This window comes from Lactuca sativa, chromosome 9 (genome assembly GCF_002870075.4).
Source record: "Lactuca sativa cultivar Salinas chromosome 9, Lsat_Salinas_v11, whole genome shotgun sequence".
NCBI classification, from domain to species: Eukaryota; Viridiplantae; Streptophyta; class Magnoliopsida; order Asterales; family Asteraceae; genus Lactuca; species Lactuca sativa.
Genome location: NC_056631.2, coordinates 63,833,551 through 63,856,071, shown reverse-complemented (window position 1 = coordinate 63,856,071; position 22,521 = coordinate 63,833,551). Strand labels below are relative to the sequence as shown.

The 22,521-nt window shown below is 28.8% G+C and overlaps 1 long non-coding RNA gene across 11 annotated transcripts; it reads right to left on the bottom strand.

Moving 5' to 3' along the window:
- Window positions 1-14,928: 14,928 nt before the first annotated feature.
- Window positions 14,929-18,479, bottom strand: LOC111920091 (uncharacterized). 11 transcript variants are annotated; one of them, XR_002859716.3, is made up of 6 exons: window positions 18,297-18,479; window positions 17,724-18,102; window positions 16,786-16,863; window positions 16,412-16,505; window positions 15,245-15,411; window positions 14,929-15,156 (listed from the first exon to the last, which is right to left on the bottom strand). It is a non-coding gene; the product is annotated as an uncharacterized LOC111920091 (long non-coding RNA). The 11 variants fall into 11 exon arrangements; XR_002859768.3 differs by having other exon boundaries at window positions 15,258-15,411; XR_002859760.3 differs by having other exon boundaries at window positions 16,412-16,502; window positions 18,297-18,478.
- Window positions 18,480-22,521: the final 4,042 nt, after the last annotated feature.

Genomic DNA, 22,521 nt, shown 5'->3' with positions numbered 1-22,521 from the left:
TGTTTAACTCGCGAGTAGAAGTCATTCAAACGAATGAGATTATGACGTTATAATAGATTTTTATATTATCATATAATTCAAAATAGTCAATATATTATATCAAATTAATATACGACTTATTATATCAAATTTAACAACAACGTTAGTGTTATATTTTACAAAATATATATTTGTAAAGACTTCAACTATATAGGTGTTTCTGCGCATTACAATGTCAACTCAAATATAAATTTCAGTTCCATTTAAAACAACTAAAGAATATTTTATAAATAGTTAAAAGTGATAAATTGTAGTGATAAAAGCAAAAACTAAATTGTAATTTCAATTTAACTAAAATATTTCTTAAATATATTTTTATAATCGTTAAAAGTTTTCAAATAAGTAGCTTAAAATAACTTACAATAACAATAGTTAAAAACAACTCTATATAAATGATTATATTGTTAGCTTTAAAATGAAAAAAACAATGTTTGATGTTTTAAATAATTATAATGGTAGAAATTAAAATATTAAGCAAATAAATTTTAAAAAATTAATTAACAATAAAAACAACTATAAATAACATCAAATCATATATTATATTTAATTTTATTCATGTGTAACTCGCGGGTAGAAGTCATTCAAACGATTGAGATTAAGAAGTTATAATAAATTTATATATTATCATATAATTCAAAATAATCAATATATTATATCAATTTAGTATATACAAATTATTATATTAAATTTAACAACAACGTTATTGTTATATTTAAAAAATCATATATTTGTAAAGACTTCAACTATATAGGTGTTTCTGCGCAACGCGCGGACATTCGCTTAGTATATATATATATATATATATATATATATATATATATATATATATATATATATATATATATATATATATATATATATATATATATAAGTAGGTTTAAATGTGGATGAACAATTATTGTGTGGATGTAGGGATTAGTATGGACTAATCATTTCAAAGATTTAGATAGGGATAAAATTGTATTCTTAACTATTAATTAATTTTTGGTAAATTTAAATTTATTAATTCATCTTTAAATAAGAAAATCAGTTTCATATCTGTAGCTTACATCCGTTCGGCCACAACTGTCGATCACCTTCTTTGCCATAAACCCCGAAACCCTAAATCGATGCCATTACCGATCCAATATCGTTTTTTCTACATGTGTTCTTACTTCTTAATTTGATGTTCTCTTGATCTTTTTTCTTGGATTCTCTGAAGTCTGCAAAAATAGGTTTGTGTTACGATCATAATTTTAGTTTTGTTATGTGAGTTGTCAAATTTCGTTATTTAATTTATACAAATCTGATTAACGGTGTTTGGTTGTTGTTTGTCATTAGTGATTATGTTCGTTGATGATTTACTAGAAATAAATATTCATATCGTATTGAATTTGACTATTGAAAACATTTCCTTCAGTGATAGCAAGTGGAAAATCACTTTTTTTTCTCTTACTATATTGCCACCGAATTTTATTAGTTTGATCTTTGAATTATCATCATAAATTGATAAATGATGCAGTTCACTAGGTAATCAAATTTTTATACCCATTTTTGGTTTGTTTGATTTTGGAAGTTATTGAATACTTTGTTACTAATAAAACTTTCATTTCATATAAAATCTTCAAAATTAAGGATAAGTGTGATTTCATGTTCAAAATTATAGTTTCCCAACAACAAATCAAAGCCGAAATTATTTTGGTTATGTTCTTACTTATTTGAATGTTAGTTGTCTATCACATTCTATCAGATTGATTGTATTTTATTTAAAGTTAATTACAATTCTTTAACATATTCAATGAAAATATGAGAATGCACTGAATCTAAAATGGCCATGAAGAATATATAAATTGATTATTTTACTATTTGTGTTTTTCTTATTTACAATGTAAAAAAGAACTATACACCATTCTTAACAGAATGTCTCTTATTTTCTTGATAGATGACATAAGCAAAGCTTCAAAGACAATTAGCTTGAAGGAAGACATTTTTATTTGATTTTTAACCATTTTTAATTTTACTCTTTAAAAATAAATGTAATTATTAACCATTATTAGTCGTATTCTTTTGGAATGAATGTAATTTATGTTTATAGATGTATTCTTTAATAATGAATGTAATTTCTTATTCTAAAATATTAAATTTTGTTTCATATAAAATTTGTATTCATTCAAACTTATTAATCTTGATAATATATTTTTATTGTATTCTATCAGAATATAATGTTTTTTTTTCTCAAGATAATTATAAACACATTTTTTTAGAATAAATTAATAGAATTATTATCCAGAAAAATTAGAATTTTAAAGTTAAGAGAATTAATTATTCCATAAGATCCATAATTTTTCTTTTTTAAATTTATATTAATTAACTAAAATACCCTTTCAATGAAATTAGATAATATTTTTCAATTATCTTTAATTCAATAATAGTTTATAATGACTTTTTAAAGATAACTAAAATGATTGGTCTACAATCAACGTTACATCCACACAATTTAACATCCATATAATAACCTAGCCATATATATATATATATATATATATATATATATATATATATATATATATATATATATATATATATATATATATATATATATATATATATATATATATATATGGAAAAGTTCAATAGAGAACCATCTAAAATATCTAAATTCATAAAATTATTTTTCGGATTCACCGTGAGAATCCGGATTCACGTTGTGAATTTTCAAAAATTCACATTGTGAATTTTACGTAAAAAAATCGAATTTGATATCATTGGAAAATTGATAAAAAAGTTATGAATTTTTGTATTTTTTTTTTGATAAAACATAAGTTCTAAAAGTTGAAAAAAAGGTTGGTTCCTTTTTTCCTTGGTTAATTATGGTTCTCTATTGAACCTAACCCTAAATATATATATATATATATATATATATATATATATATATATATATATATATATATATATATATATATATATATATATATATATATATATATATATATATAGGAATGAGTTCTGTGGAAAACAAATAACTAGGGCAACATCTACCGGAACCAATAATCAAATGACACGTGTCCATTTCTTTCTTCACAAGTAATCTATTGTGGAATTTATTGTGGAAGTGATGTGTTGTCATGTTTTCATTGGTTCAAATATGTGTTGCCCTAATTATTCATTTTCCATATAACTCTTCCCTATATATATATATATATATATATATATATATATATATATATATATATATATATAGTTTTTTTACTAATTAAAGCTTTAGGTCTAGACATTTAGGTTATATATATATATATATATATATATATATATATATATATATATATATATATATATATATATATATATATATATATATATATATATATATATATATATATATATATATATAGTTTTTTTAGTAATTAAAGCTTTAGGTCTAGACATTTAGGTTAAATTAACACGTTTGTTGTTGTAAAAAACCACTTTAATCTTTAATGGTGATTGTAATTTAACTATTTAAATTTATTGAATTTCATGGATAATATTACAAATATATTTAATATACAATGGTATAAATGTGGTAAAATAAATTTAGTCATTTCATCATTATGTATTAAACTTACGTAACTAATAAAGTAATAAATATTTTTCGATAGTCTATTTTTATTTGCCCCCATCTAGAAAAGTTGGAGGTCACCTCGTGTGTACCACACAAAATTTATAGTTTAATATAGCATTTTAGGACTCGTTCACAGCTTAATAAAACAAATGTGGATACTAATGCTTTTTTAATTCAAAATTTATTTAAAGTAAATTTGGCAGTGCTTACTGATTTTTTTCAAGAAGAAAATATAAGTTTTAAGATATGAAGATCATTCAAAAAGTTACATGTCAAAAGGAAGATTATCCATATCTGAATGTAGAGCACATATGGTAGAGACACGGCGGGGTGGTGACCGAAGACAAAGAAGATGGCTGGAGGTGGTCGTAGATGAAGCAAATCTAGAGGAATCGAAGATGAAATGGATATGGATGGAAGCGGTTGTGGTGGGTCCTCGCAACTCACCGAAGTTGCTAGATATGGTTTCACTGACCATTAGTAAAAGACGATTTTCATCACATCTCATCAGACATTGAGGAATATCCAAAAAGGCATTTCGGGAATCGGTTTGATTCTATCTCTGTTCCTTCCGTTTGAAGAAAGGAGGGATCCCAAAGAATCAATCTTTCTTTTAGTTGTTGAATCTCTCTTTGATTGATCAATGTGTGATATTCCGAAGCCTCATTACTAATGGAATCAAAATGATCTCTGGATGGATCAGAAGATCCTTTCAATTGGCTAGAATCCCTTACTTGAACGAAACTAGATCTTGTGGAATCATATTGAATATTTGACGATACATTCAGTACCTTGCGAAAAAACCAATCCTTGTTTACCAACCACACATTGTCTAACCAAATCAAATTCTCTCTCGATACGTTCCTCAAAAGATCCGATTCGGGCGGATTCTTCCCCAACTAACGAAGAGATCTTGGCGGAATTGCCACATATGAAATTGAGCACAATTTTGCAAAGAAATAGCCGACTTGTTTCTCGAGAAGAGATGGGAAACATGCTCAATATCATTTGATTTAATAGTTGACCCAGCCCCTTGTTGTTTGAAAAAACCCTCCACTTCAATTGGTATTTTTTCACGAAAAGCAGACATGAGATAACAAATCCAGTGTTTCACTAAGATTTCGAATAGTGGTCCCGAATTCAAGAGAATTGGGTCCTACGTTAATTCCATATATGGATTGATCACTACATATATTGAAGATAGAAGCTAATATAGTATACCAACTTTATTAGAAAGTAAAGTACAACTTTATACACTACTATAACACTAATAGAGAGTATGGTAAGAAATTTCTTACCATACTCTCGGATCTCATAGAATACCGCTCATTATAGCCTGTTGATTTCATTTAAAACACAAAAAAATAATTCTTTTGATTTGATTTCTTCAACTATTGATAAGAACTCAGAAGTCAAGTTTCATTTCAAGTAATAAAGAATCCATGGATGAAGATACAAAAGTAGATTTCTAATTTCTAATCGTAACTAAATCTTCAATTTTTGTTTGCATTTGTAGTGAATAAATTGAAGCAAAATAGCTATTAAAGAATATCTTTAGTTTACTAGAGACATTGACATATTATTTTAGCTCGGTGGAAATAAAATCCTTTTCCTTAGGACCCTCTCAAATAGAAATAAAGAACGAAGTAACTAGAAAGATTGTTAGAATTGCCTTCTTCTAGAGGGATCATCTATAAAGCGAGTCGTTTTGAATTGAATATATTCAAACAAAAAGCTGACATAGATGTTATGGGTATCATTTTTTTTTGTAAGTTGGTTCACATCTGAAATCTAGCAATTTATCCATTTTCCATAAAGGAGCCGAATGAAACCAAAGTTTCATGTTCGGTTTTGAATTAGAGACGTTAAAAATGATGAATCGACATCGACTATAACCCCTAGCCTTCCAAGCTAACGATGTGGGTTTGATTCCCGTTACCCGCTCTATAGCCTCTACTTATAGATTTATTCTATTATCTTACTATATTTATATATTATTAAATACTCTAATAGACTCTAATTAATACATCATTCATCATTGAATTGTAAATATTCCGAAAGAGGCTATACTGACTGAAAAAAATGCATCTTTACTAAATTCATACCAATCTATCGAATTATTTGAATTTTGATGTAAAAGATTTATAGACGGGTTTAACCATTTGGATAATATATCAACGTCTTGATTGAAAAGAATTCCTAAGAATCCAACGAACAAAGTAAATAGAATCAATATAAGTATTGGGAATAACATAGTATTATCCGATTCATAAGGATACGAATACGTCTTGGTATTGCCAAAATGCGGAATAGAAAGAAAGGGTTGTATCATATTTCTTACATTCTCATCAATTTTATATACTTTATTATTTGAAAAAAAGAAGGACGTGGATTCTTCTTCATTTTTAATAAAGTTACCAAACTAAAGTTTTTGTTACTTATCTTCGAACCTTCTTTACCCCATAGAGATATTGAATAGAAGGGGGTATTCCTTTTTCCACTATAATTTTGAAAACGAACGTTTAAATCTCCTTCAAAAGTAAGTAAATAGATCCGACACATATAAAATGCGGTTAATCCCGCCGTAGACCAAGCTATTATTCCAAAAAATTTCTCGAATAAATCATGAATTTTCTAAGATAATATTCAAGATCTTATCGAAAACTTACAGCAGCTTGCCAAACAAAGGCTAAAAGAAAAAAGAACAGGGGTATGACTGGCATAACATCTACGATTGGATTCAAAAAAGCATAGGCTTCGGGCAATTTGGCGAAGAAAAGACTACTCGGATAAAGGGCAGAATTAAGACAGATCAAACTAAAGATATTAAGCATAACAGACATTTTGTTCGTCGAGATAATTGCATTTTGATTGAGTTATTTATATAAGGAAAAATGAAGAAAGTAAGGTAGACAAAAAGCTCCTTCTTTTTCCGCTCAATCAAAAATCCTCCAATTCTCAAAGGAGAATAGAAGAAATCATACTTTCATACAATATCTTAATTGAATTGTATGTAATGATCAATAAATTCAGTTGAATTCTAGAGATACACATGTCAAAATCCTAGCACGAATCTATAATATATTCTATAAAGAAGAAAGATTTTCTATAGATAGTTGGGCTAGAATTGACGAACACTTAATACCAATATTATTCTTTATTAGTATTAGTGTCCAATAACAATATAAATGGGGCGTAGCCAAGTGGTAAGGCAACGGGTTTTGGTCCCGCTATTCGGAGGTTCGAATCCTTCCGTCCCAGAGCATATCCATTGTATCCGAATACATCTTTTTTGCTCAACAAGGTTCTGTTTCAAGGTCTAATATTGGATAGAATCTTATTCTTCTTTCTTTTTTGATTTTTAATGATTCTTTTCGGAATCATATCTCAGTTTTTCACAAAATGAACTAAATCGAGTTCAAATGACATGCAAATGTAACTGACTCCTTTTGTGATCCAGATAAAGATAAGATGGGGCATAGATCACAGTTGCAGAAAGATTACTTAACCTCAGGTTAAACAAAATATGAAAATACATATAAAACGAGGAAGTGCTTAGCCTATGGGTATGTATTGTTATCCTATTTCAATGACAATAGTCTTTCTATTTTTGTGAAAAATAATTTGCATCCCTAAAATATTCAAATTTAAATATTTAACAATGATATTTCTTTTTATTGTTCGATCTTTTTAGCTTATTTGCTTTAAATCATTGACAATTCTATCAGACCACAAAAAAATAGATCAGTGATGGTTGTTGACAGTGGAAGCAGTGGTGGTAGTTATGGTGGTGGTTCACGATAGATCTGGAGGAGATGAGTGGTTGAGATAGTTTAGATTTCAAATCTAATGGGGGAAAGTGGCAACGAACCAGATCTGAGTGAATCTAGAGGTTTTTGTGGATCTTTGTCGGAGCATATTTGAAGCAACAGTGGTGATATGGTAATGTCTGACAATATTATTTTATGAGAGGAGAGAAAACAACAAAAATGAAGCAGATCCACCATGGACGAAGGAGGACACTATAATGGAGGTAGTAGAGTCGGCGACGACAGAGTCGCCGAAGGAACAAGGCATCAGACATTGCTAGAGTTTTTTGCTTTAAAAGAGAAAAAAAATAGTTAGGTTTCTTAATCAAATAGAGAAGGAGAAAGTTGTAAGGTTATAACTTTAGATCTAAAACTCAGATAATGTAATATGTTTCAAAAAATAGGTTAAAATTTTCATTTATTTACGATGATGCCATTCATTTTCTTTAACAATTAATGGACAAATATGTCATTTATAAAGTTTGCAAACATATATTTGACAAAATAACATATTTATCTTTAAGTATATAAACTAAAAATAATGGTTTTTAGGGTTCTTAAATCTTTTTTTTATTCTCATTTAATCTTATATATATATATATATATATATATATATATATATATATATATATATATATCTTTACTATCTTATAAATGAAATCGTACTGTTTCTAAAAATAGATTCAATATAATAATAATAATTTTTAAGACGTTCAAGTACTTAAGCTTAAAGTACAACAAACCATTAATATAATAATATTATAATATAAATCTTACAAATAATAATGCCATAGGTACAAATATTTGATTAGGATAATATTTTTGAATTAGTATCCCTTCATTTCAGGGATTGAATTGAAACTCCTCATTTTTAGCAATTGAATTGCCATTTTCAACAACCAAATCAATCAAAAACACATCATAACACACAAGAGACGCGTTATATAAATGCATCTCCTCTCCCAACCAATTAAAACCCTAAAAGCGTTGAATCCCCGCCCACTGATAATCTTAGTTCTATGTAATTGTCGTCCTCTATCTATAAACTCCATGTCTTTGTTTTTTGTTATAACTTCATCCATTGTAACCAACCCTATATCATGTATCTCACCACCACACACCAACGACTTTTCTCTTCCTCTACCTTCGTCCCTCTAAAAAACCCAAAACGACGACACCACGTGACATGCGCAACGTCCTCACCGTCATCACCTCTCCTTTCACTCACTTGATCAACATAACAGGTTCGTTTTCCGATTTCAAATTTTAGTTTTTGACATTTTATTTTCCCAAGTTTGATTTTGATTTCTACGATATGGATCTTTTTCTCATCCATGCATTATATTTGTCCATGAAACTGAAATGTGACTATTTTACCCTTTGATATTTTGGTTCAAAATTAACCCTCTTTTTAACTATGTTTGTGCATTTAACAGATGATCATCATCCTTGAAATTGAAATCGGTGGATTGAAGATCATGTTATCTCTCCCACCCTCAGAAGGAGGATATAGGTGGATGACCTACTTCTCGTTGCTCCATAAGTCCTCCTGTTACATGATGCCATCTTCACATCCCCTATTCGTGAACCCTAAAAGTTTGAAAGAATGCTTTGTCTTTCAGGGTTGTACATAAAATTAAACGGAAAAAAATGTCTTTTTTTCATATGATTACACAAAAATTGGCTTAATCGATTTCTTATTTCTTCCATTTTTTTAACTTTGTTCCTTATAGTAGATTGTTTACTTTGTAATTGTTGGATTTTGATTTTCAGATACAGCTGGAGAAAGAACTGCTACACCCAATTGCTTGTTGTGAGGTGAGTACCACTAAATTCAGGAATTACTCATATGTCTAGCTTGTAAAGTGTGTAATTGTTGACCCAATCATACAAGATTTAAGCTTATTACTTTTAGATTGACAAATCTGATTCTTTTTGTTAGTCTTTGAAGTTAGACGATTTTTGGAACATGTGTGTTTTGATTTTTGGAACGACCTAGTTTCCGTCTCACCACTCAATAATCCTAAAACAGGGGAACTATGATTTTATGTTTAATTTTAAATTTCGATCTTATAAAGAGGAGTATGATGATGATAGATGATATTTTGTGTTTTTTATCCACAGTATTTTGTCCGTCTTTTAAGTTAGACGATGGTGTTTCCTTTCTTTGTTAGTCCTTTACCATAATGGATATTATTCATAAATCTAGAGTGTCGTGACATTTGGATAGTGCTTTAAGATTTCCAGAGCACACTTCCAAATGAATATTAGGTCAACATAATTGTTGATGAAATAAAGCAGGTGATGAGTTGTATGTAGAGGATGAATGGCTACTTAAAGCAGGTGATGAGTTGTATGTACAGGATGGATGGCTACTTAATTAAACAGGAAAATGAAAAAGAAGAACATTAACAATTTAATTCTTTAATAGCCATTTTAGGTTATCCCTTCTACATTTTCTTGATTTTGACGAATCAAGTTTATGAAAAAGAAACTTGAATTTCTCTCTATCTCTACTGTAGAAGCATGGAGTCATCTCCATTTTAGTTTTGCGTTTTTTTATATTGAGTTACTCATAATCTGAGGTGAAACTACTTCTGTTGGCTCATTTGTTCAAGCGTTTTATTGTTTTTGTTTTTCTTCTGATTTCACAATGATTTTTCTTTTTGATTTAATAGGTTGGAACATATTGGTCAGAGATAACGAGGAGTTAAACCCTTACCATTATTTTATCTTTGGGCCTCCAACAACGATGAGGTAAACCCCTTAGTGTTTGTGGTATTTGACTGTCACATTTACTTTTATCTTTTTTCAAGGTTCATGAATCCTTCTTTGCTTTGTTGAATGTGGATACCCAGAACCTAGATTGATAAATAGTCTTATCTTTAACATATATTGCTAAGTGACAATAAGTAAGTATCCTCTCAACAAATTCAAACATTCCTTTGTTTCAACTCATGCTATTAAAAAAATCAAACAAAAACTTTGTTTTGTAAGCTCAAACATTCCTTTGTTTCAACTCATGCTATTAAAAAAATCAAACAAAAACTTTGTTTTGTAAGTAAACACGATACGAAAACAACTATTAAAAAAACTTTCTAAATATGTCGGCACGAAATCATTACTATCTATATCAATTATCATCCTTATTTTGAAAAGTGTTTTGGATTAGGTTTTAAAAATACTTAGGTTGCGTTTATTTCGCAGAATGTTTTTGAAAGGAAAAGAATCTGTCAAAGGAATTGGAATTAGAATGTATTAGAAACTTAAATGCGTTTGATTGACATGTAATGAAGACAAAATTACATAAATGGTCCTCATGGTTGACAAAATCGACCAATTATGGTCCTTATGACGAATTCTTTACACATATGGTCCCTGTGGTTTCAAAATCTTGCAAAGACGGTCCTTTTGACTAACAGCGTTAACTTTTTCAGTTAAGTCCTATGTAAAATGACATATTTGCCCTTCATGCATAAGGACGCTTTATGTAATATGTTTCTACCATAGGGACCATTTATGTAATTTTCTCTATTATTTATTATTTTTTTATGTATTTTAATTATATATTTATGGATTTAGATTTGTTTATATATATATATATATATATATATATATATATATATATATATATATATATATATATATATATATATATATATATATATGCTAACATTTTTTAACGTTTTGCTCAAATTATTTTTTCTAATCTTTTTGACATTTTCTTCAAGTAAATTTATTAATGTTTTTTATTTTGATGTTTTATTCGAATATTATTTATTTATTTTTTTGACGTTATGTTCGAATACATTTTTCAACATATAGTATGTTTATATTTGTTAAAGGATTTCACGGCTATTGTAATTATAATTCGTAATTTAATTCACTTTCAATTATGTTTTCATTTTTTTTTTCTTTTATCAGGTTATATAATTATTATTTTTTAATTCAAATATTTAATTATCTAAAGTTGTATATTTATCATTTTTGTAAACTAATTTATTAACATTTTTTCTAAAAAAAGTGTAAAATGTTTGTTAAACGTGAAAATGATTAATATAGATTAGGTAGATTAATCTCAGATTTTTTAAAAAGTGTAAAATGTTTGTTAAATGTGAATATGATTAATGTTTGTTAAACGTGAATATTATTTTGAGTTTTTTTTAGCAGTGTTGTAAAAAATCACAACTAGGTCCCGATTAATCACTAAACGCTACCTGACCGATTAGAGGCCCTTGTGTTGTGATTTTTTACAACACTGCTAAAAACAAAAAAAATAACTCGAAATAATTACATTTAAATCCAATGTGAAATGACTTGGTCGTTCTCGGCAACATTGTGAGTCGATCTCAGCTTAGCCTAAGTCTACCTAATCTATATTAATCATATTCACGTTTAACAAACATTTTACACATTTTTATAAAAAATGTTAATAAATTAGTTTACAAAAATAATAATTATACAACCTTATATAGTTGAAAAATGTATTCGAACATAACGCAAATAAATAAATAAATAATATTCGAATAAAACATCAAAATAAAAAACATTAATAAATTTACTTGAAGAAAATGTCAAAAAGATTAGAAAAAATAATTTGAGCAAAACATTAAAAAATGTTAGCATGTGTGTGTATATATATATATATATATATATATATATATATATATATATATATATATATATATATATATATATCTTTACTATCTTATAAAAGAAATTCCACTATTTCTAAAAATAAATTGAATAAAATAATAATATTTTTGTAAGACGTTCAAATCATTAAACTAATTCTACAACTAATCACTAATAAAATAATATTAAAATTTAAACAAACTCCTATAAATCTTCTCTTCCAAAGTTTTGACAAGATCTTTTTTCATCCAAATAAATACTCAACACCCTATAATTTGGTCATTTCATGAATTTTCTTTATTTTTAATATGACATGTTTCCAAAAAAAACTAATGATTGAATTGAAAATAATCATTCTCCATCGAAAAAAATTAATTGTCGAAACAAACTATTTGTCGCCCGCCGGTTTGCGCGGGTAAACGGCTAGTGTGTGTATATATATATATATATATATATATATATATATATATATATATATATATATTTAAACAAATCTAAATCCATAAATATATAATTAAAATAAATAAAAAAATAATAAATAATAGAGAAAATTACATAAATGGTCCCTATGGTAGAAACATATTACATAAAGCGTCCTTATGCATGAAGGGCAAATATGTCATTTCACATAGGACTTAACTGAAAAAGTTAACGCCGTTAGTCAAAAGGACCGTCTTTGCAAGATTTTGAAACCACAGGGACCATCTGTGTAAAGAATTCGTCATAAGGACCATAATTGGTCGATATTGTCAACCATGAGGACCATTTATGTAATTTTGTCTGTAATGAAATATGTTTTCTGTTTGGTTTGCTGATTTCTCAAAAGAATTGAAAAATGATTTTTGTAATTTGACAAAAAAAATACCATTTTTAGTGATTTTTTTACGTTACATATATACTTTTAATAAACATAACGAAGTTTTATATAATTACAACATTTTTTATTGAACTCTTTTATAAAACATAAATTAAAAAATAACTAACATGTATTTCGTCGAACACATAAAAATCATAAAAATAATTTTAAATAGAAATAAAACGATTATATATAATAATATAAATCAACAAATGTCATTTATTATTTCCAATCTAAAATTAAAAAAAAAGGTTAACCAACCACTATGTAAAATAATGTCTAGATATCTAGTTCTTAATCATATCACTCTTCCAACATGAACCTCACAAAATCCTCCCGGTCTTCTCCTTTCAGATTTCAAAAACTTAACACAGTTTCCGTACCACGCATTATTTTCCTACATGATTTATCTAAAACACTCAATGACTGCATTTTTGTAATTTCAGGAATCATCATCGAAGTTTTTATATTTTTTTATTTATGTTTCTCCTAGTATTGCTTGATTCGTGCTATTAGCTGCTTTTTCAAGTTTTTCTCCAAAGGCGTTTGTTGCAATAGTTATTTCCTTAATAACAACATCAACTCTTTTTCTCTTCTTTGAGCCTATGTATGGAGATTCTTCATTTTATGTGGGTTGTTCTTCAAAATCATATTCTATTTGTTCAGATTGTTCTTCATTGTTTGCACCTCCTTCAATTTAGGCAAAATCTTTGGCTTTATTCTCTTAGAGCTATATCCTTTCAAAAATTGATACATAAATCATCTTAATGAGAAAATATCTTATTTCTCCGTTTCTCTGTCTCTTTATGAACATATTTTGCATCAGAAAAGGTTAGCACATAAAATTATAATATAGATAATTAAGAAGTAACAAAATATATAAAAGTTTTCATATTGTACATGTATGTAAGAATCCCAAACTGTTGGTTCAGCTGTTACAAAATGAGTAGATCTATCATAACCAAAACCATTTGTGTTCATATCATTCACCGTATCATAAACGGCTTGCCAATCTTTTTTCATGGTTTTGATCACTAACTCAATGTGGGGTTTACCCAAGCTAGGAATTTTTTCCTTCACCGTGTTTTATAGATGTTGTAAGTATCTAGATTTAAAACCATTATCTACTTTAAATCCTCTCATGTTCACCATATTTATCAATGTTTCCACGAGCTTTGCATCTTCGGTTATTGTCCAGTTGCGATACTTTCTGCTTTTTTCCATCACACCTACTGTTATAAACATAAAAATTAGATGAAACAATGCATGCAATAAAAAAATACTCAACCATATATATATATCTATATATATATATATATATATATATATATATATATATATATATATATATATATATATATATATATATATATATATATACTAGCCGTCTACCCGCGCAATGCGACGGACACCAACTAATTTATTTCGGAAATTAGTTGTATTTGAAAACATGTTATATTTTAAGAAACACAAAACAAATACATATTATTCTCGATTGGACTTTTAATAAGGATGTGGTGGATATATTTATTTTGGTGAGCGGTTTCAGTTTGACAATTAGTATGTTGATGTTTTGGATTAAAAAAAGTATTTTCTTGTTTTGGGACAAAGTAAGTTGTTATTTTCGGGTTAACAAAAGTAAGTTGCCATTGTTATAGGTTTAACAAAAGTACGTTGCCATCTTTTGAAATCTAATTTGGCCCAATGACGATAAATTGATTTCAATTATTTAACTTTCCAAATTTCAAATAGAAAGACCCTTCAAATTTAAGATGCATATTTTAGCTTAACTTAAATGACATGGATTTTAAAATTAAAAATTAACCCTCCATTTGCTTTTGTATTACAACTACGATCCATAAAAGACGTTCATATATATATATATATATATATATATATATATATATATATATATATATATATATATATATATATATATATATATATATATATATATATATGTTCATGATATCGTTTCAAATTTTCCACACATTTTGAACCAAAGCAAATCATCCAAAGTACAATTTTGTCCTTTTTTCTATCAAACATAGTTATCTTTTCTTTTCTTGTTTGACTTTAGAAGATATGTGCAAACACGTGACATTCAAAAACCAAACAAAACACTAAGGAAAACATAACAAATAAAAAATAAAAATCATTCAGCAACACCATTCGAGTGGTTTCCCCCAATGCTTATCAAAGACTTCGTCAAAAATAAGTCATGCTTGTAAAGCCAACTGCATAAAAAAAAACAAAAAACAAAAAAACTTATAAAGTCCAATATTTGGTTAAAATTATACTTTTAGTGTTTTTTTAATACTTTACATTTCCCTCTCACTCTATTGTGGTGTTGTCAAGTTAAAGCATGAACATTCTTTGCATGGATCTTTTGAGCAATTTTCATACAAATGTACAAGCCATTAAACATCATCCTTTGGAGCCAAAAGTGAGGAAAATTATCCTTTCTTTTTATATGCTCTATAATGATCAGGCTGCAATAAAAAAAAAGTTACCTTTATTTTTCAGTATTCTTAGATTACCATCCATTAGCATCATAATCACTTATTAAGAACAAAAATACAGGTACATGGCTAATCATTTATTTATGCAGTGAAGTTATGATTTCATGCCACTTTTTGCAAACACGTTTCACTTTTATACCAATTCCTTCAATTACAAAATGCAAAAAATCAAGTTGAAGAGCTTTTGAATCTTCAAACGTGACATTTTCCACCAATTTCTACAATTTACCAACAACACTTGTTTTTCGCTGACTATGCTAAGGCCTTCCACTGCGTTTAAAGTAGTGAAAAGTAAAATATCAAAGGTTCATACTTGACAACATGATTGACTTGTTTAATTATCTGATATATGCAGTTGACATAAAATTGAATAGAAAAGAAGCTTATTCTAGCAAAAGATCCAGGTTAGATGTACAAATCATGCAAGTCATTCTAGTACAGTCAAAATATCTTCGTATATATAAAATAAATATGTAATATTTTACACCAAATAAATATAAGCACATGTACTCTGATACAGGTTTGATAGAAAATCAAGAAAGAAAAAAATGAATTCCCATACTTGAGAGATAGGTCTCCCCACTACTTCCTAACAAGATTATTTTATTCATACAACTCTCTTAACTGAATTTTCCCACCTAAAAAACAATTATAAGGACTAAACTACCCTCCCAAGCCTCATAATCATCGTCTCCTTAAAAACATGGTTTACAGTTTTACATACATATTGGTAACTATGTTGCACATATACATACATAACTAAACAAGTTTTGGCAGTATTACGCCTACAATCTCTTGGTTGACTTGCCCCAACGATTCATGTATGAAGCTTTAATTAGAAAACAAAAAATTTGAAGCACTAATCAAAGAACTACAACTACAGATTAAGGACTAAATCAGTTATTTAAAAAAAAACAAAATCAAGAACCATGTTAAGTTAACATGGTTATTTTTATAGATCAGACCATACCTCTTCATGATTCCCCCGCTTGTTGTAAGCAACCAGATTTCCGTTTAGTTTAGTGTAAAAGCCTCAAGTTGTGGTATCATACCTGCATATTCTACTAAATCAAGCATAAATATAAATTAGAGACAAAATATGGTGGAAAAGGAAAAGAAAACATATATTTGTATAATGACTTAAGTACCATTCAACAATGCACAAATTAATGAGCGAATAATCTAGAGAGAAAACAATATTTTAAAACACCTTAAGGAAGAGTACTTTATGTTCATCTAGGTTCTGGGTATCCACATTCAACAAAGCAAAGAAGGATTCATGAACCTTGAAAAAAGATAAAAGTAAATGTGACAGTCAAATACCACAAACACTAAGGGGTTTACCTCATCGTTGTTGGAGGCCCAAAGATAAAATAATGGTAAGGGTTTAACCCTCGTTATCTCTGACCAATATGTTCCAACCTATTAAATCAAAAAGAAAAATCATTGTGAAATCAGAAGAAAAACAAAAACAATAAAATGCTTGAACAAATGAGCCAACAGAAGTGGTTTCACCTCAGATTATGAGTAACTCAATATAAAAAAACGCAAAACTAAAATGGAGATGACTCCATGCTTCTACAGTAGAGATAGAGAGAAATTCAAGTTTCTTTTTCATAAACTTGATTCGTCAAAATCAAGAAAATGTAGAAGGGATAACCTAAAATGGCTATTAAAGAATTAAAGTGTTAATGTTCTTCTTTTTCATTTTCCTGTTTAATTAAGTAGCCATCCATCCTCTACGTACAACTCATCACCTGCTTTAAGTAGCCATCTATCCTCTACATACAACTCATCACCTGCTTTATTTCATCAACAATTATGTTGACCTAATATTCATTTGGAAGTGTGCTCTGGAAATCTTAAAGCACTATCCAAATGTCACGACACACTAGATTTATGAATAATATCCACTATGGTAAAGGACTAACAAAGAAAGGAAACACCATTGTCTAACTTAAAAGACAGACAAAATACTGTGGATAAAAAACACAAAATATCATCTATCATCATCATACTCCTCTTTATAAGATCGAAATTTAAAATTAAAAATAAAATCATAGTTCCCCTGTTTTAGGATTATTGATTGGTGAGACGGAAACCAGGTCGTTCCAAAAATCAAAACACACATGTTCCAAAAATCGTCTAACTTCAAAGACTAACAAAAAGAATCAGATTTGTCAATCTAAAAGTAATAAGCTTAAATCTTGTATGATTGGGTCAACAATTACACAGTTTACAAGCTAGACATATGAGTAATTCCTGAATTTTGTGGTACTTACCTCACAACAAGCAATTGGGTGTAGCCGTTCTTTCTCCAGCTATATCTGAAAATCGAAATCCAACAATTACAAAGTAAACAATCTACTATAAGGAACAAAGTTAAAAAATGGAAGAAATAAGAAATCGATTAAGCCAATTTTTGTGTAATCATATGAAAAAAGACATTTTTTTCGTTTAGTTTTATGTACAACCCTGAAAGACAAAGCATTCTTTCAAACTTTTAGGGTTCACGAATAGGGGATGTGAAGATGGCATCATGTAACAGGAGGACTTATGGAGCAACGAGAAGTAGGTTATCCACCTATCTCCTCCTTCTCAGGGTGGGAGAGATAACATGATCTTCAATCCACCAATTTCAATTTCAAGGATGACGATCATCTGTTAAATGCACAAACATAGTTAAAAAGAGGGTTAATTTCGAACCAGAATATCAAAGGGTAAAATAGTCACATTTCAGTTTCATGGACAAATATAATGCATGGATGAGAAAAAGATCCATATCGTAGAAATCAAAATCAAACTTGGGAAAATAAAATGTCAAGAACTAAAATTTGTGAAATCGGAAAACGAACCTGTTATGTTGATCAAGTGAGTGAAAGGAGAGGTGACGACGGTGAGGACCTTGCGCATGTCACGTGATGTCGTCGTTTTGGGTTTTTTAGAGGGACGGAGGTGGAGGAAGAGAAAAGTCGTTGGTGTGTGGTGGTGAGATACATGATATAGGGTTGGTTACAATGGATGAAGTTATAACAAAAAACAAAGACATGAAGTTTATAGATAGAGGACGACAATTACATAAAACTGTAAGTCCCTAATTTGCCCGTGTATCAGTCAGATCCGTTTGATGGTGCGGAATCCCAATCAAACGGATGATGTCAGATCAAATAAGAAGAGAAGGAGAAGAAGAATAAGTTGAATCTTGAATATATTGATGATATAAATTAAGTTCCTTATACAAAAGATTCACACACACAAAAAAGCTCATGTTTCTCTCTGGCCATAAACTCTTTCTAGTTCATCAATCTTTACTCCTCACCCTAACACCTCTATTTATACTTGAATATGGGCCGGACACACATGGGCCGTAAATGAGTTTACGGCCGTAAGGTGTTTACGGCCGTAAAGTAGGCCATAAATTCATAAAATTTTACACGAAAATATAACTACCCAGAAAAGTAAAGTATAAACCATATTTTGACCCAATAAGAACTAAGATTATCAGTGGGTGGGGATTCAACGCTTTTAGGGTTTTAATTGGCTAGGAGAGGAGATGCATTTATTTAACGCGTCTCTTGTGTGTTATGATGTGTTTTTGATTGATTTGGTTGTTGAAAATGGCAATTCAATTGCTAAAAATAAGGAGTTTCAATTCAATCCCTGAAATGAAGGGATACTAATTCAAAAATATTATCCTGATGAATCAAATATTTGTACCTATGGAATTATTATTTGTAAGATTTATATTATAATATTATTATATTAATGGTATGTTGTACTTTAAGCTTAAGTACTTGAACGTTTTAAAAAATTATTATTATTATATTGAATCTATTTTTAGAAATAGTACGATTTCTTTTATAAGATATATATAGGAATAGGATCAAATGAGAACACCAAAAAGGTTGAAAACGCGAGAACATAGTATATTTATTTGTGATTCCATGTATTCATTTGTGGAGAAATGATAAATTTTTACATCTTTAATTTCAATTGAAGAGAAAAAGCATATTCATGTTGATTGTGCGTAAAAATTAATCATTTCTCCACAAATGAATACATGAAATCACAAATGAATATACCTGTTCTCGCGTTCTCAACCTTTTAGGTGTTCTCATTTGATCATTTCCCTATATATATATATATATATATATATATATATATATATATATATATATATATATATATATATATATATATATATATATATATGTATATATATATATATATATATATATATATATATATAACTAGAAAAAATAAATTAAACTTCATTATTAAAAATAACAAACGTCGCACAAATTCCCTCATAGTAAATGATAAACATAATAAAGGAAGAAATGATTAATGTGTAGTATTCCAAGAATCAAACATAATTTATATTAAGTTGTTTCTTAATGTAGTTCACTCGGTTGATACACCAACAAAAGTGATATGATCATTATCTGCACTGCCGACATCTGCGGTTCCCTCGTCTAGTTCAAATCCCCCAATATATATTTTTAGTAACTTGCATACCGTGACAAAAAAGAGTTTTGTACCAAGGGATTATACTTTTGAAAAGTATTTACCAATTAACCGTACTTTGAAATTTAATTACCAAAATATTATCGTTTAATATTAAAAGGCTTTTTATCTCCTACTATTAGGACCCATTCTAGATTTGCATACCACACCCCATCACAACCCACACTCATCACATCTTTCCGTTATACGAACATTCAAATCCAGGGGAAAATTAACCATGATCTTAAAAATGAAGAACTGCACAATGTATGTACAAAAAGCATGTTTGTATGCCGGCAATATATATGAAAAAATAGGGTAGAATATGGATCAAGGTGTTGGTGTTGTTGGCTGAAGAACGATACACTGAATCAACCATGTTCTTAATTATATAAAGATGAAGAATTGTTAATTAGGCTCCTTCAATCTAATATTAGCTTACATAATGTCATGTGGATGAACAAAAGTAATGATTCCATTGCTTGCACCAACAATCACACTTACATGGACTAACGACTAACAGATTAAGGTTTGTAGTTAGTAGATTTAGAAAACAAAGACGACGTTGAATATAAAAACTTGATTAAACAACTTCAAGAAGTAAAAACATCAGTGGATTAAAGGTGTCGTTGGTAAAACCAACAAGTTCTTGGTTCATAATATTTTTCCATGCTACAAGAACTTAACATCAAAATTTCCATAAATTTTGATGCTAAATCAGAGTTCTGAAGAGATTTGAATGTGTCAAAGCTTCACATATGATACCGAGCAACTTGCTAGACACAAGGCTTCAACTGAAGTTGAATAGCCAAGAAAATATCAACTAGGAAGATGTTTAGATGAGATATCGAGAATACAAATAGCTTTTGAGAAATCGGTGTGAATTAGTGAAAGAGGCGGTAAGTGACAGATCGATGGAGAGGGATATGATGCAGAAAAACACGACGAGCGGGTATGACCGAGAAAAGAGGGAGAAACCGATGAGTATTTTAATTTTCAGAAACCAAAGAGGTAAAATCTTTTGTGTGAGGAAGACGACGTGAAGAGACCGGAGGAGAAAGCACGTGGGGGGAAGAGGGTAATTAGGCTTTTTATTTTTTTATTTTTTTAATAACCACAATTATTAAGTAAATAAAAACTAAAATACCATTAGTTGGTAAATATTTATTGGAGATACAACCTTTTGGTAAGAAACTCGATAAAAAAAAACCATGTAACAGTTGTCATAACTTCACTCCAAAATGTAACGACTATTTGACTTATATTTTTTCTATGTTTGTTTCTAGTTAGACTAAGTTGTGTCATTTCCTGCTCATCTCCCACAAAAAGAAAATTATTCACTTCGAAGTCATAATATTATTACTTTAATCGTCAATTAATTGTCATATTATACAAAACAAATGGTGTTAACCTGTATTTCAAATATGTAAATAATGAATTTATATTGTCCATTGGCAAAAAGCATTTGGCATTTTCTTAGTAACATTGTTCTTTAGGGGCTGTTTGGTAGGATCTGAATTTTTAAGAGATCTAAATTTCTAAGAGAATCTGAAATTTTAAAAGCTGAATGTTTAACATGCTGTTTGGTTGGGACCTCTGAATTGTTGTGTTGAATTAGTAATATGACCATTTTACCCTTCTGTTTTATTTTTTTTTATTGAACTCAAGTGTTTACTTATAAAATAACCTAATCAATTTCTTAAATAAGTATAAAAAATATAAACACCATATAAAATCCAAATTTAGCATAAATCAAAATTAAACACAAATCCAAAGAATATCCCTTCTCCTAAACATTGAAAGTTTGTACATTTCTTTTTTCAAGATTATATTTGAACTCACTCAACAAAACCATCTTCTTTGAATTGGGATGCAGCCATCCAAAGGCTTTATAGTTCTTTCGAGCCATAGATCCGTCCTATGCCACATTCTGTTCATAAACACCATAAAATGCACAAATTATTGATGTAACTAGTCAAGGTCATATGGGTAATTCCACTCACTTAGAATTCAATTCAAACAATTGGACACAAAACATTAAACACAATTAGGCAAACAAGAAACGAAATTAACCCATTAATCGGGAATGACAACCAAAGAACAAGTTAAGAGAGCAAACCTTTGCATCATGTTCAAGAGTGATAGCCTCTACGATGATGTCCTGCCTCAACTTGATCTCACCATGCTTTTCTATTGCCCTTTCAATAACAGAAATATGATTTCATCAAATCATATCAATTATTTACAAATATCATATCCACTGAACAAATAATAATCAAGCATAAAATATAGAAAACAGATGTGAGCATAAAAAAATCGAAAAAATCAGAAAAAAATCTGATTTGAACATAAAAAGAGATAAACTATCGATTGGAACTCGAGTTTGAAGAGAAATCGATTTCCAGATGTCGAGTTTTGGGGAAAGAAGGAAGAAACGAACTTGGTTTGTCGGAGATGGAAGCGGAAGCGTCGTTCTAGACGGCAGCGGCGACGACATTAGGGTGCATCGGTGGCGTTGCAGGCAGCGTCGTCGGCTAGCAGCATCGTCGGCGAATCTGTTGGTGAATGGAAGAA